Here is a 14,803-nt window from a genome sequence, read left to right as displayed (position 1 = left end):
TCATTCACAGCCTTAACTCAGGCTTTGTCTCTACCAAATGGTGCACTGATAGTCATCCCTCTACATAAAGGGGGAGCGACTACAGACCCTGGTAATTATAGACCCATTATCTTGATGAGTCTGATATGTAAACCGTGGACTTGATTAACAAGGATATAGGTAATCTGCAAACTCTGGACCCCACGCAGTTTGATTTTGTTAAAGGGAGATCCTGCCTGCTTAACCTGGTTGACTTCTTCAAGTCAATCACCAAGGCTGTGGATGAGGGTAAGGCAGTGCACACAGCCTACCTCAATCTGGCCAAGGTCTTTGATACCATTCCTCACTCAGGTATTACTGACAAACTCACCAAACTGGGCATCAACTCCTATATCACTAGGTGGGGTTGCAAAGTGGCTCACAGTTAGGACCCACAGAGTGAAATTAACAGATTCCAAGTCTGTCTACTGACCAGTCACGAGTTCAGAACCACATGGATCGGTCCTGGGTCCTCCCCTGTTTGGCATTTACTTCTCAGAAGTCCAAGCCCACACAGAGGGACTCTAGCTGACCAAGTTCGCAGACAACTGCAAGCTGGGAGCCATTATTAACTCCCCAAGTAAAGCAGACATCCCATAGAAAGGCCTCACTGAGACCAATGACTGGAGCCAAGGCCTTAAGCTGAACGCCAAAAAAATGCAGTGTCATTCCCTTTGGGAAAACCTCAGTTCTCACTAATTAACACATCGATGGGAGCCCACTGAACATTGACGGTGTTATAAGAGATCTGGGCACCCAGGTTGACAGCAACCTCTCCTTTGACCACCACATCACCACTGTGGCAGAAAGTCCTTCTATGTGACACATCTCATTACCAAGGTTTTGCAACCAGGAAGAAGGAGGTCATCATCCCGCTCTACTCATCCATCATTAGACCACTCATTGAGTATAATACCCCATTTGGCATGTACCCCACTAGACACCTGCAACAGCTGGAGAGGCCACAGAAGTTCCTCACAAAGAGGATCCTAAGCCTTAATCACATGTCCTACATGGACAGACTCAAGAAACTTCAGTTATGCTCTGTCTCTTATCGTCTACATAGTGGCGATCTCTGCTTGACTTACAAAGCCGTGTCAGACCCAGCCCTGCTAGAAATGCTACACCTAAAGAAATCCCAATCCCTCCACACCACATGCTCCAGAAACCTCAATCTCATTACCGCAATCAACAGAACATGCTGGAGGGATAGGTTCATCACTCAGGGACTGCCCATGCTCTGGAATAGGCTTCCTATACATGTCAAGCAGAGCACCTCCCTGGCCCTCTTCAACAGAAATTTTGAGTGGATGGGTAACAGAAACTTCACCCTGGGGATCACTCCAGCAACTCTAGTGGATAGGGGCACTGGGAACTAATGTCGGGCGGCACGATGCCAGGGCACTTTTTTTTTTGGGCTTGGCTTATGAAGGCTCCAGGGCCATTAGCCTAGTACACACCTATGAACCTATTTGCAGCATCACAACCGCACATAATGAAGTGCTTAGGCACCTGACTGACTGACAGGTGAGGTCCAAACTTTTTGCCATCTGATCTCCATCAGACACCTCCGCAGTCCTCAACTTCACCTGATCTAGGACACCAAACTGAAACTGAATCATGTGTGTGCCTGACAGTTAATAGCCCTGAAAGCCTGACTGGCAGCTGTGTACACTTTCATCCCAAATCAGCTGAATGCTCTGCTTTTCCTATCACTGGGAATAATATAGGGATTAGACCAGACTGGATCCCTTCTGTGGATCCACAGACAGCATTTCTGGATGATCCACAGACAGCATTTCTGGATTCATCGCAGGGTTTTTATTAAGGAACGTGCAGGACTTCTGGATTCTGTAGCACTTATCAGTCCTCTTAGGAGAAGGGGGATAGATTTCCATTTCCTTAGAAACTGCTAAAAATTCATCCTCTACAGCTTCTGAAAATATAAGGAAATGCCACAGTTATAAGGGCATCCAGACCCAGTAAATCACAATATCTTTTTATAGCCATCTGACACCTCTTTCATCTTCCATCTAAAGTGGTCTTTCATTCTACAAATAGCATCTCCAAATGATCTTTCCCCTGTGGTTGAGGCAGGGGACATGGTGTCATCAGTGCCTGTGTAATAACTGGGGGGGGGGGGGGGGGCATATGGGAGTAATAGCCCAACTTTTCTTCTTTCCTTTTGATTTCTGAGGAGAGTTCCCCCATTCTCTTGGCACAGTGGACTCCAAACACTGATAGCTGATCTGCACTTGGCTGCAGATACTACAGCATATAAAGGCCTGAGCCAAAGCAATCCATTTCTGTACAACAGGCTGAGAGGGGGTAGGGGAATGGATTCAACTGTTGTTCAGAGGCCCAGAAAACTGGGCATGGACATTCTATTGAGCTTCTGATGCCTCTAAAGGTGGGCTCACTTTGGAGACCAGGTACTAAAGATGGGATTCCTAGACCTTAACGATACAACCCTAACAGTCCTCCTTGATTAACACAATGCGCATGTGGTCTGCCCCATCTGAAATTAAAAACTGCTTTGGCTACAGGTATCTGAGGCAAGGTGTCTGGCCATGTGAGGGCTCTGGTCTCAGTCACATGTGCCTTGAGCTAAGGAATGACAGCCTATAAAGGGGCTTTGTCAGAGACCCCTCATCCATAAGATGCAAAGGTCAGGGGCTACAAAAATGCCTCACAAGGGCTCACATCTCTGAAATGAACAGGGATATCAGATGCCATTATCACTTCACCCAGGTCCCAAAATGCTTTCTCCTTAGATCAGTTACTTTTATTGGAGATGTCCAAGGTTATGGATGAACTGGAAGACACCATGGTGGTATGAGTCCAACTCTTAAGTCACTTCCATTCTAAACAGCTTTACAAGGAAAAATTCTCCTTTTGCATAAACCCTTGACAAGACACTACAGCTCTCAATATCATTCTCTTGGCCTAAACAGAAAATGTGTTTTTTTGCATGGGACTTGTTTTACCACAAGAGTACATTCTTTCTTTCTTATGGAGTAGACATGACCCTGAAATAACTTACTGTGTAGTCTACCTTACTAAACCATTCAGAATTAACTGTCACAATCAAAACAAAATAAATAAGGAAAACCTCACCAGTGAGGTACTTAACTAGAAGTGCTCCAGGACAGGCTGCACAATGCCAGCGATGAGATGCACAAAACTGGTACACATGTTGTGAGCAGGGGACATGATAGTACAGGTCTGTAAGTAAACTATCTTAACAGTAGCTACTGAACTAAACTACTGTTGTAGTGGCCTAAGATATACTACACAAATCCTGCCAAGGATTGGACAACTGACCTGCTGCCAAAGCTTTAGGGCACCTTCAATGCTCCCTAACAATTGTACTGCTCAAGGATAGTGGTATAAAGTCAGTGGTTACGGGGCCAAACCTTAGAGGTTTCTTGCCTCAGACTAAAGAAGGATAAATCTCTCCCAGCCAGGTATTTGCTATGAGAAAGGGAAGGAAAAATATCCACACCAAGACAAAACACTCAACAAAAAGATGGGGAATGGAAGGAAGGTGCTATTTGAACATCTGTTGTTATGGTAAGTTGACTTATACAACTGTAAAATGTTCATCACTGGATCACTGTTTCAGTAGCCTAAGTTGTATGGGATGAGTACCACAGCTTAGAAAGATAGAGAGAAGGAAGAAGGCTCAGAGTCCATGAGCCACTGGAGAACAGTCCTAGCAGAGCCTGCTCTGGGCATAGAGAAAGAATCTGATTTGTAGTGCTTGGTAACTGGGTGCACAGATAACTAAGTTGCTGCCTCTAACATATTTCTGGAGTCCATTCCTTTCCAAAGAGCCACAAAAGTAACCAAAACCATGGTAAAGCGGACCCTTACCTTGCCTGGAAGTGTCTTGTCATAGTGACAGCATCAAAATGTAGTATAGCACTATATAACCATTTAGAAATTGTCTTTTTTTGATAACTAGATTAGAATTCCTGAAGGTTCTTGTCTTGTTGATGTATTATCTCAGCTGAGGACATCCACAGTGTGTAGAATTCTTCACCTTCTGTTTTTAATTTTGGAAAAAAGGTAAACTCTGAAACCACTTAAGGCATAAAGAAAGTTTTTTTCCTCAAATTTACAGTATGCTTGTGAAAAATGAGACGGTACTGAACCACCATAAGAGCTTGTAACACAGATAACCATTATTCTGACTTCAGCAATAACTGTAACACTGTTTTTTCAAGAAAAGAACTTCATATCAGCCTCATAAGCAGGTTCAAAAGGAATAAGAGTAAGGTTCTGTAGTACAAAATTAAGATCCCAAGAAGGAATGACATTGTCTTCTGTGTGGGTGTATATGTAAAACCCTTTCAAAAACTGTTTTACTTGAGGCAGTGTGGAAAGTGGGGGATCCATGTGAAGACAAGCTGAGAATGCCAAGAGGTGAATCTTGAAATTAGAGTAAGAAAGGCTTGAGGATTAAAACTCACACAAATACTGTACAATCAGATTTACAGGGACCTGAAAAAGGTCCTGATTCTTATTTTGACATCAACTGAAAATCTTTTCCATTTATGTAAATATGAATTTCTAGTAGCAGATGTCTTAACCTCCTTAAATCCCTGTTGCTCATTCGCAGAAACCTGGTGCCTAAACGTATTATCTCATTAACCCTGACTACCATCTCGTGGCGCCTCTGTGCTTAAATCCGAGCACGCTGTGAGATGGTAGTAACTGCATGTTATTACCCAGACTGCCTTCTACCAGCGCAATTAACTTTTCAGTCATATTTTAGCTCCACTGTTGAAAATTAAGCTGAGAAAGTAACTGAACTTTGTCACTTACTTTGTCAGCTTAAAAGCATGGAGTTAACGTGGTGTTCATATTTGAGTTTACCGAGAAAATCGGCTGTCAAGTCTGTACTTTTTCCAGCATTCATGACAAGTGGTGGCAGCCAATGGGAGACTTGAAATGCCAGTTGCTTAACACCTTCACCCCCTGAACTAATAATACTTTGGATCTTTCTAAATAAATAGTGGGTCCACCAGTAGAAATTCCCTTTTTTCTGGATTTTGAGGAATTTACTGCTGGATCCCCCTATTTATCCTGCTGATCAGTTCACGAAACCTGCAGAGTTTTGCCACAGTGAGGGCTCTTGGAAGAAAGACCTGCACCAGAGATCTGTCTGTTCTTGTTCAACAAACCGTGACTCTCTTCAACTGACCATTTCACCTCTGATCCTGCCTACTTTCTGAATAAGGTAAGATGGTCCTAGTTTACAGCTCTGCTTCTCTTGTATCATGCCTGGAAGAGCCCGTTAGGAAATACAGACTCCCAAACATACCTCTCAACAGTACAGATTTTCACAGAATGCCCATATTTGTGGTCTGTTTTCATTTTCCAGACCATTATTCAGCTAGCTAAATATCTGATGTGTGTAAATAGTGTAAGCTTCAGACAGAGCAGTACCACAGTGCTGAATGCTTGTGGTCCATTTCTCATAATCGTATGGTTTCCAGCGAATTGGTAGCAAAGACTGTAGTTAGAAAATAAGATTTAATTTGCAGACTGCATATCCCTATGTAAACCACTGCTAGTGCTCTTTCGGCTTTTCCTGGTTAGGGGTCGCCACAGTGGAACTCCGGTCCGCTAATGACTGACAGCGGATTTTTACAATGCCGAGTTGCCAGCCTGACGCCCAACCTGCAAAGAAGGCAGCCCCATTCACGCACTCATTTACCTGCATGTCTTTAGGCATCACTTGACCAGGGGGAGGACATTCAGACTCCGCACAGAAGACGCTCCAGCAGAGAATCAAACGGGAGAACCTCTTGCTATGTGGCAACAACGCTAACTGCTGTACCACCGCGGCATTAACCACTGCTAATGCAAAACCCTGTTATTCTATCAACCCTGTTATTCTATCAACATTTAAAGTTGTTATGAGTGATATACAATTGTCCCTAGATTTGACCAGCTGTCTTGCTCTGTGGGGTAGCAAATACACACTCCCAGGCATACCAATTTTCACAGAATGTCCATATTGTTGGGCTGTTTGTCAAACAGTTGTTTTTCCCATGTAATTAGTGGCACAGACTGAACTTAAAAAATAATGACAGATGTTTCAGTTTCAGATTCCATATCCTACTGAAAATCCCTGCTAGTTTGTGCAAACCATGTTATTCTATCACCTTTCAAAGTTTGTATGAGCCATAAAATTGTCCCTAGTTTTGTCCAGTTGTCTTGCTCTAAAACAGTGTACTTCCGGAAAAAAAAAAGGAATCTGGTCATCGTATGCCCTCCCCAAGTGTTGGTTTCCTCCAAGTGCTCCGTTCCTCCCACGTTACAAGCACTCGTGTGTATCATTTCTCCCATGGCTGTGTCGTAAATTGGCTTAGTTGGCGAGTTAAAAAAAATGCACACTTTCTTTCAGGATGGAATAAACAAATGAGTTTGAGCGACATTTGTTTAGTTTCATAACTGTAGTTCAAAGTACTGTAGGATGTTTGTAACATTAGTGTTATGGTTTTATTTTTTTCATATCTAAGTTGATGACAGGGTCGTAAAACTAGCATGGGGGTGGCAGAATGGCTACAAAGATTCATGTTCTTAGCTGTTTGAATGAAGTAATCAATCTTTGAACTTGAGGGCAGCAAGGCAGATTGCTCAGGGTCAAATGATAGAAAAAGTTGTAGCATCGAGCACAAGATAATTGTTTCAGAGGATTGCAGCTTTGCACCTAGGTGCACATTATCGTTGCTGGAACTTAGGATTTTTGGGCTTGCCATTATAGAAATTATTAGGCAGTTATAACCTCAGCACTGGTAGTTTGGTTTTGCTGCTCTATTCTGTAGACTTGCAATGGCTCTGTCCTTATCTTGTAATTGATGAGTAAGGTCACTTAAAGAGGGAGACTATATAAGGGTTAGGGTCACTCTGACAAGGTGCACGGATGGAATGCTGTACTTAATCCAGGAGCTAGTCTTTAGACAAAAGAAAGATTATTTGACAGCCAAAACCCAGGTGTAAAGTATCAAAAGTTGTTAGTAGCCCCGACCAGATTTCACACACAAGGCATGAACTGTAATGTGTATTCACCATAAAAGATCAAACAAAAGTGAGGAATGCTTGAGGTGGATGGATGTCCAGGCACATGTACCAGCATCCTGTTAGCCTTTGATGGGTTTGGTTTTAGCCAGCTTAAATCCATCTAATATCAGCTGGCCTCCTGGCATTCTTCTGGGATAGTAATGTTAGACATCTGATCAGCAGAAAAGGAGAGCTATAGTTGACAATTGTTAGCTTAGGACCAGGGTTGAATACATCTACCTTTAATAGTGTGTACAGGTACAGACTTCAGAGAAATGGAGATCTTCTTAGTACAATATGGGATGGTGGTACATTCTAATAACTGTTTTTGTATCAATGCAACCTTATTTCAGCAGTAACCTGTTTAGCCAGGCATAGCTAGCCCCTCACCACCCCCTTGAAACCATATATAATTTTCTGGTCTCCTCCTCCTTGTTTCAACCACATCCTAATTGCATTCATTTTGATAATGTGGACAATGTTTTGGTATTTTTCTAAATGTATTTTCTATACATATTTGTTGTATTTTTGAAGTAACTTTCTTTTAGACTGCTGAACCAGTCATCCTGTGTATTTTGATTTTTATTCTAATATTTATTAGTAATTCAGTAAAAATAGAATAACACTTGTATATTACTGAGGCCTTCCTCCCACCTAAATTCCCCAAACGAAACTTCAGTAACATTTCCTGGTATGTACAACCACCAAAATGAAAAGTGTTTATTAGAGTTAGAGGATGTTTATATGACTTTTACTGCTTCCCCACTAAATACCTCCAAGATTTCATCTCCTACCTTTCATATACAACCTGTACCTACATCTCTCATCTGTAAGCTACTTCAAAAACTGAAACCTTGCACCCCTTCTGCTGACCGTCTCCCATCTGAATACTTACAAATTGCCGCAGAAGCCATAGACTACCCCATCTCTATCCTTATTAACAGAACTATCTCAGAAGGCAAAATCCTTACCATATGGAAAGTATCCCACATCATCCCTCCACATAAAGGTGGATCCTCTATTGAGCTTTCTAACTTTCGACCTATTGCCTTACTCTCCCCATTAGCTAAGATAATGGAAAAATGTATTCACAAACAACTACTTAACCATCTACTACAAAATAACCTACTAGCAAACTGCCAACATGGCTTCAGACCATTCCATAGCACAACGACTGCCCTACCATCCTTCACCGACTCTATAAATAAAAATCGTAACAATAACTCTTTTTCCTCTGCACTATTTATTGACCTGTCAAAAGCCTTTGATATGGTTAACCATAACTTACTTCTAAACAAATTAAAGGCCCATTCTCTTGATCCACAAGCATTACAATGGTTTAGGTCTTATCTGGAAAATAGACAGCAAGCAGTACTTTGGGATAACAATCTGTCTTCATTACTTCCAGTAAATATTGGAGTTCTCCAAGGCTCTATCTTAGGTCCCCTTCTTTTTTCCTTATTTATTAATGATCTACACATGAACATACCTCAAGCCACCTGCATTCAATATGCAGATGACTCCACCTTAATCTGTACAACTAAGAATATCGCCTCTCTCCAGTTCCTCACACAAACTGTTTTTCATAATGTTGAAAACTGGTTTATGTAACACTGCCTCCTCCAAAATCCCAAAAAAACAAAACTACTGCTTTTTACTCCAACTCATAAATCACCTAATCCATTCTTCTCTGTAACCTCTATCAATGCTACCAACATAACCCCAGATACTACAACCCGCCTTCTAGGTGTAACAATTGATAATCATCTCAACTACGATGACCGCATTAACTCCACCATAAAGTCTATTAACAAAAAACTTGGTACCCTCTATAGAATTAAACCCTTCCTTACTCCTTCTGCCAGGAAAACTATTGCCCAGACCCACCTCATTTCTACCCTTTTCTATGCCTCTGCTATATATATACTAACCTATCTAAAAACAACCTCTCCTAACTTTCCACCCGTTATAATAGTATAGCTAGATTCATCACATGCTCCCCCTTTAAAACTCACCACTGCCTCAACCTCAAACAACTTGGATGGCTAGAACTGCAGAACCATATAACTCTGCTAACAATTACTTATCACTCAAAAGATCCTGTACCACCCCAAGAACACCCCTATCCTCACTAATCTGATTACACCATATAAAAATCTAGCTACACTACACTCTTCTAATAAGCTCCTAGTTTCCTCGATTAAATCTAACAACAAAGCTGGTGACTCACTTTTCTCAAACACAGCAGGTAAAAACTGGAATCAGCTTCCTTCTGAATTATCAACCCTTGCTTCTACTTCTCTATTTAAAAAACATCTTAAAACTCATTGGCTTTGTCCATGTGCTAACCCAGACTGATATCTTTTCCCCTTCCTGCTCTTACCCCTTTCCCTACTCCTCTAACCTATGCCTCCAAATCTAGTTACTACTCTTTTATTCATAGTAAGAGGATAAACTATAAGGGCTTTTCTCTCTTAATTGGGTTTTGCTCATACCCACTATTGTGTTTAGTATAATTTTTATAGTTTATAATTTTTCTTTTGACCAATGCTGCCTCTGTATTGTGATTTTACCTGTCTTTTTATATATTGTTAACTTTATTACTATTCATGCTTGGAGCTTTTCTCCCCGGACCTCAACTGAAAATGGACATATATCCAGTTAGACTAGCCCAGTCAACAAAATAAATAAATTGTGTAGCCTCTCATCTTCTCTGTTTTTTTGACAATGAAAACATTCAAGGTTTTACAAATCAGATACCCTTGTCTCCAAGTATCAAACTCCTTTCAGGAATGTTCTCTTTCACCCTCAGATAAAAAAGTAAATAAATAAATAAAGACAGTCATTTGTATATTTCCAAGTCAACAGCCAGAAAAAGTCTGTGAGCAACATGCCAGGCTTATACCTAACCCCTATATACTGTTCTTACTTGTCAAACCTATCAAATCACAATGTTTACATGACTGCAGCAGTAATTTTATGTTCTGCAAAGGAACATGAGGCAAAAAGGGTTGGATATTTCATGGTACAAAAGGCTGGACACAAATCCTCATGGAAGAGTCTGTAAGAAACTTAATACAGTGTCAACGGTGACAGTCTGTCTTGATAACTAAGATTGTTTTCTTTTTAGTTAGGAATCACTCATGTTGAGTAATATATTAGACAAATACATTTAAATGTTTTCCAGGAGGGGCAAACACAGAAACAAACAACTGGTGTCAAGAGTCCTGGACTAAAACTAAACGCCAAGAAATGTATAACAGTATCCTTTGGCAAGTCGTCTATCCCTGGTTAATATCATATTGACAACACACCCCTTAGAGACGGACCCAGTAGACAGGGAGTTAGGGACACACACAGATAGTAATCTAGCCTTTCATCATCACATGTCTACACTGGTGAGGAAATCATTTTATGTTGTGCAACTTCTAAACAAAGATATGAGATCTAATACCAAGGAAGTCATTGTTACACTGTATTCGTCATTCATCAGACATATCCTTGAGTACAATGCCCCCCCCCCCCTTTGGTATGTACCTAACCTGGCATATCCAACAATTGGAACTTCCACACAGGTTCCTCTCTAAAAGAATACAGGGCATAAGTAATATGTCCTATGCAGATGCCTCAAGGCTCTGTCCATGTATTTTCTCTCTTACAGTCATTTGAGGGGAGACCTATGTCTGGCATACAGGGCATTTGTCAGACCTCCTGCATATCCACAAAACAAAACAGTACCATAATTACCCATTCTAAGCACTTAAACCTTACCTGTGATATAAATAGGACCTGCTGGAGAGATAGGTAAGTATCCCAGAGACTACAGGTAATGTGCAGCAAATTTCCACCTGCACATATGGGGTTTACTTCGTCAAATGTTTCTTTTTGGTGGTTGTACATACCAGAAAATGTTACTGAAGGGTCGTTTTGGGGAGATCTTTCATTCTGGTGCTTGTGCATACATTTTATTGAAGGGGTCGCTTGGGTGAATGCTTCATTTTGGTGGTTGTACATAACAGGAAATGTTACTGAAGTTTCGTTTGGGGAATTTAGGTGGGAGGAAGACCTCAGTAATTTACAATTGTTATTCTATTTTTACTGAATTACTAAGGTCTTCTCCCAACAGATGATGATGAGTCAGTGTTACATAACAGCTGCACACGGTAATATAATCAATGCCTACTGAACAGGTTATGTGCAGCAATTATCACCTGTGTCTGAGCATCCATAACTTTGTAGTAATGAAATACATATTATCACATTAACAATAAGAGCACTTACAGAATAGCACTGAGTCATTATCACTTTTCTGGTAAAACAATCAGCAGCTGTCACTGTCACTCACATAGGTAGAAATCATTATCACATTGATGAATGCACAAGCCAGATCTGGGGTTCTGTCTACATGGAGTTATTTCAAGACACACACACACACACACACACACACACACACACACACACACACACACACACACACACACACACACCAGTTTCTGTCATTTGAACAATTTGTTTTAGACACAGTAAAGCCCCCACTGCGGTTATATGCTTCATATTCTTGTGAACTACTGCAACTGAACATCGTATCATGTAGTAATTCTCCGTTTCCCACAGTCACAATACAGTTTTCTGGTGTGTTGCTCTTCCAGTGCCTCTGTGCAGGTATATAACATCAGAATGTTATATACTGTTGTGTTTTTCAGGTGTAATTTCAAGTGGCAGTGGGGAACTTGGAGACTCTTCAGCTCAGTCCCACTGGGCTGCTTTCCAGGACGTGCATGGCTCTATGGCTGCCACTATGATGCCTTCCGTCCCTCCCCGAAAGGCCACCTGCAAAAAGACTGACTCTAGGTACGTCTTCTTCCTTTGCAATGTGCCCTTTCACTCTCCCTCCACTCTGGTACAGTAAATGTATGTAGGTCAGGGCAGCAAATAGTACATTACTTCCCTCCTTGATCCCTTATATGTCTATTGCTGACTGCACACATGTAAAGAGAAAAAGGCAGAGGTAAGGCAGACTGCTGACACTGAAGGAGGCTGTGAGACCGTAGTGGTATCAGCAGTCTGTGTGGGTGGCCAGCACAGGTATCCGACATATCAGATGAAGTCCCATGCCTGTCCTGGGTTCATTAGTGGTGGTGGCCCTTACCCTGCTTTTTCTCTTTACATGTGCCCTGTCTACTACAAGTCTGATAGTGTGTGTGACTTGCTGGATTTCAGATTGTTAGGTATGCATCTCTGCATCATCTTTGCAAATAATGAATCCCAAAGAATAATGCCTATGTGGATTGCAGTGAAGATTCGAACAGGCAAACAAGGTAATGAACATTACATACATATACATGTTGTAGTAATTCAATAAATCCCTCAAACATCATCAATAACCTGTTTGCATTTCTTTCCTGTGCAGGTGCATCCACCTTGTGACAGTGACATGGTTTCACGAGCAGGAAAATGAGAAGTGAGAGTGTGGGTGTCTAGCCACGCCTACATTCACTGGGCTGCCAGCCATACCTCATGAAGTGAAAACCACTACAACTTCAGCTTCCCCACATCTAATGTGAAGGTATAATGGATTGCAAGAAGAGGTATGCATTGGAGCGGAGTACTGCAGTTGTTGGAAGAGAACTGTTCCATCTACCTTGAGCCTGATATCCTTGTGCTGCACATTAGAGGGAATGATGTTATCACTCACCCACTCAGAAAGCTACGGTTTCAAGTCAGAACAATTTTTGAACACATGCAGTTGTGGTGGCCACATTGTCATTTTGTGTGGTCTGACATAATTCCTCACCAGGTATGGAAAACATCAAACCGTCAACGGGCAGCGCACAAGGCCAGACGTTTACAGATTGGGTTCATGCATGGCTTGATGCACAGGGCTGGTGGATCAACAATCTGCCATGACAGCATTACCGCAGAAGATGTTCACCTTTACAGAAGCAATGGTGTTCACCTAACTGAAGATGGCATTGCGTTGTTCTTGACTGACCTCCACAATGACATGATGACAGCTATGCATGATATATTGGTAACATGCAGCTAGTGAGAACAAATTGAAAACAGACGTGACTAAGTAGGACCAGTATGGTAAGAAACTCTATTGTTATATTTTATGAGCACCATTGTCACTACTGATGACCCAGGAAAAGAACTGCTAGGGAACTTGTACACATGCTGAGTAACACTTCATTTTTAGATTATAAAAGAACTATCTGTATGATGTGCGCAGGTACAGATAACCGTTTGATTATGAATTGTGTTATGTAAATTATGATATTTTTCTTAGTTTGGCAAATAACTGTGATAGGGAGATGGTGAACATGCTGAGTAAGAACAACTGTTTGAGTAGAGTATCAAGTACAAGAGAATATGTCAATAACCATCCTGCACACTTATCAAAGTTTGGTTACAATTACAGTTATGAGAGTTATGATTTCTTTTTCTATTGTGCTAAATAACTTTTATCAGGGAACATGTTGTCAGGGTAAGTAATACCTCATTTTGAAGGCAATATTATTAGTTACAGGATGGAAAAAGAACTGTGTCTGTATGTTGGACAAATGTACAGATATCACATTATGTTTAGGAGTTTGGTTATGAGAATTATGATATTGTTTGTCTTCAAAATGAGGTTTTGCTCCCTTGCAAAGTTATTTATCAAAATATGAAAAATATTCATAATTTTCATAACCTTAGTTTTCATATTTTGGAAAATAACCTTGCAAGGGAGCATGTCAATGTGCTAAGTAATACCTCATTTTGAAGACAGTAGTATTAGTTAGAACAAGGAAAAAGAAGTACGTCTGTATGCTGTACACATGCACATTTATCACAGTTTGTTTAATCTTGTAGGATTATGAAAATTATACATTTGCAATATTTCTCATTATTATGTCCATATCTTTGCAAGGGAGCATGGTGACGACACAAATGAGGCATCATTTTGAAGCGGACATTGAGCCACACAACTTGTAGGCCATGTAGTCTCTGTCTGTTACCGGTGATGAGCTATTATGCTTTGTTTATTTATCAATTACGAGAAATATCACATTAATCATATTTCTGTGAATATCTCCATAACGGAGCATCACACAGTAATGGTTAAGGTATCATTTTTAAGCTAACATTCACACAAACAAATTAATTACAAATTGTATGGGTCTACATGGTACATTCACCAAGATATTCTGATTTGTTATACCAAAAAGGTAAAAAATATGCACAATATCAGCATTCCTTGGCAAATATTTAATAATGACTTATATACACACCATCAACATTTACACTGTTGGAAAGGTCAGTGTCTGCTGAACAGCTTTTGCATTTACATTTTTAGTCTAGCTCTTATGGTTAGAGAGTTATGACCATTTGTTTTCTCTATGGTATTACAAATGGATTATCTGAAAATAAGCTCAGGCTGCACTGTTGTTCCTATGGTGGAAGTAAGCAGACAGCATTTTCTGAGCTGCTCTGGACTGAATGAGTTAAAAATCTGTCATTCAGGCAATGAGTTGAAGAAACTGAAGGACTGAATGAACACCCAATGTCCTGTGTGAATAAGTCCATACTGTTCGGAAATGCCCTTGGTCATTTTGAGAAGGAAGAACCACTTTTGCCTGGACCAAAGGGGAGCTATTAGTGTCATATGTGGAGAGTATGTCTGTATCTTTAAAAGAACCCAGGTTATCAAAGGAAAGGGTGAAAAGGC

General features: G+C 40.8%; 1 protein-coding gene across 1 annotated transcript in view; it reads right to left on the bottom strand.

The window, feature by feature from the left end:
• Positions 1–14,803, bottom strand: part of RADX (RPA1 related single stranded DNA binding protein, X-linked) — an 804,920-nt gene that overhangs the window by 96,794 nt on the left and 693,323 nt on the right. The window lies entirely within an intron of this gene.

The sequence above is a fragment of the Protopterus annectens genome, chromosome 15.part0, assembly GCF_019279795.1.
Source record: "Protopterus annectens isolate FY-2018-M chromosome 15.part0, PAN1.0, whole genome shotgun sequence".
Classification (NCBI taxonomy): domain Eukaryota; kingdom Metazoa; phylum Chordata; order Ceratodontiformes; family Protopteridae; genus Protopterus; species Protopterus annectens.
The sequence above is the reverse complement of the archived record's forward strand: the minus strand, read 5'-3'. Positions and strand labels throughout refer to the sequence as shown.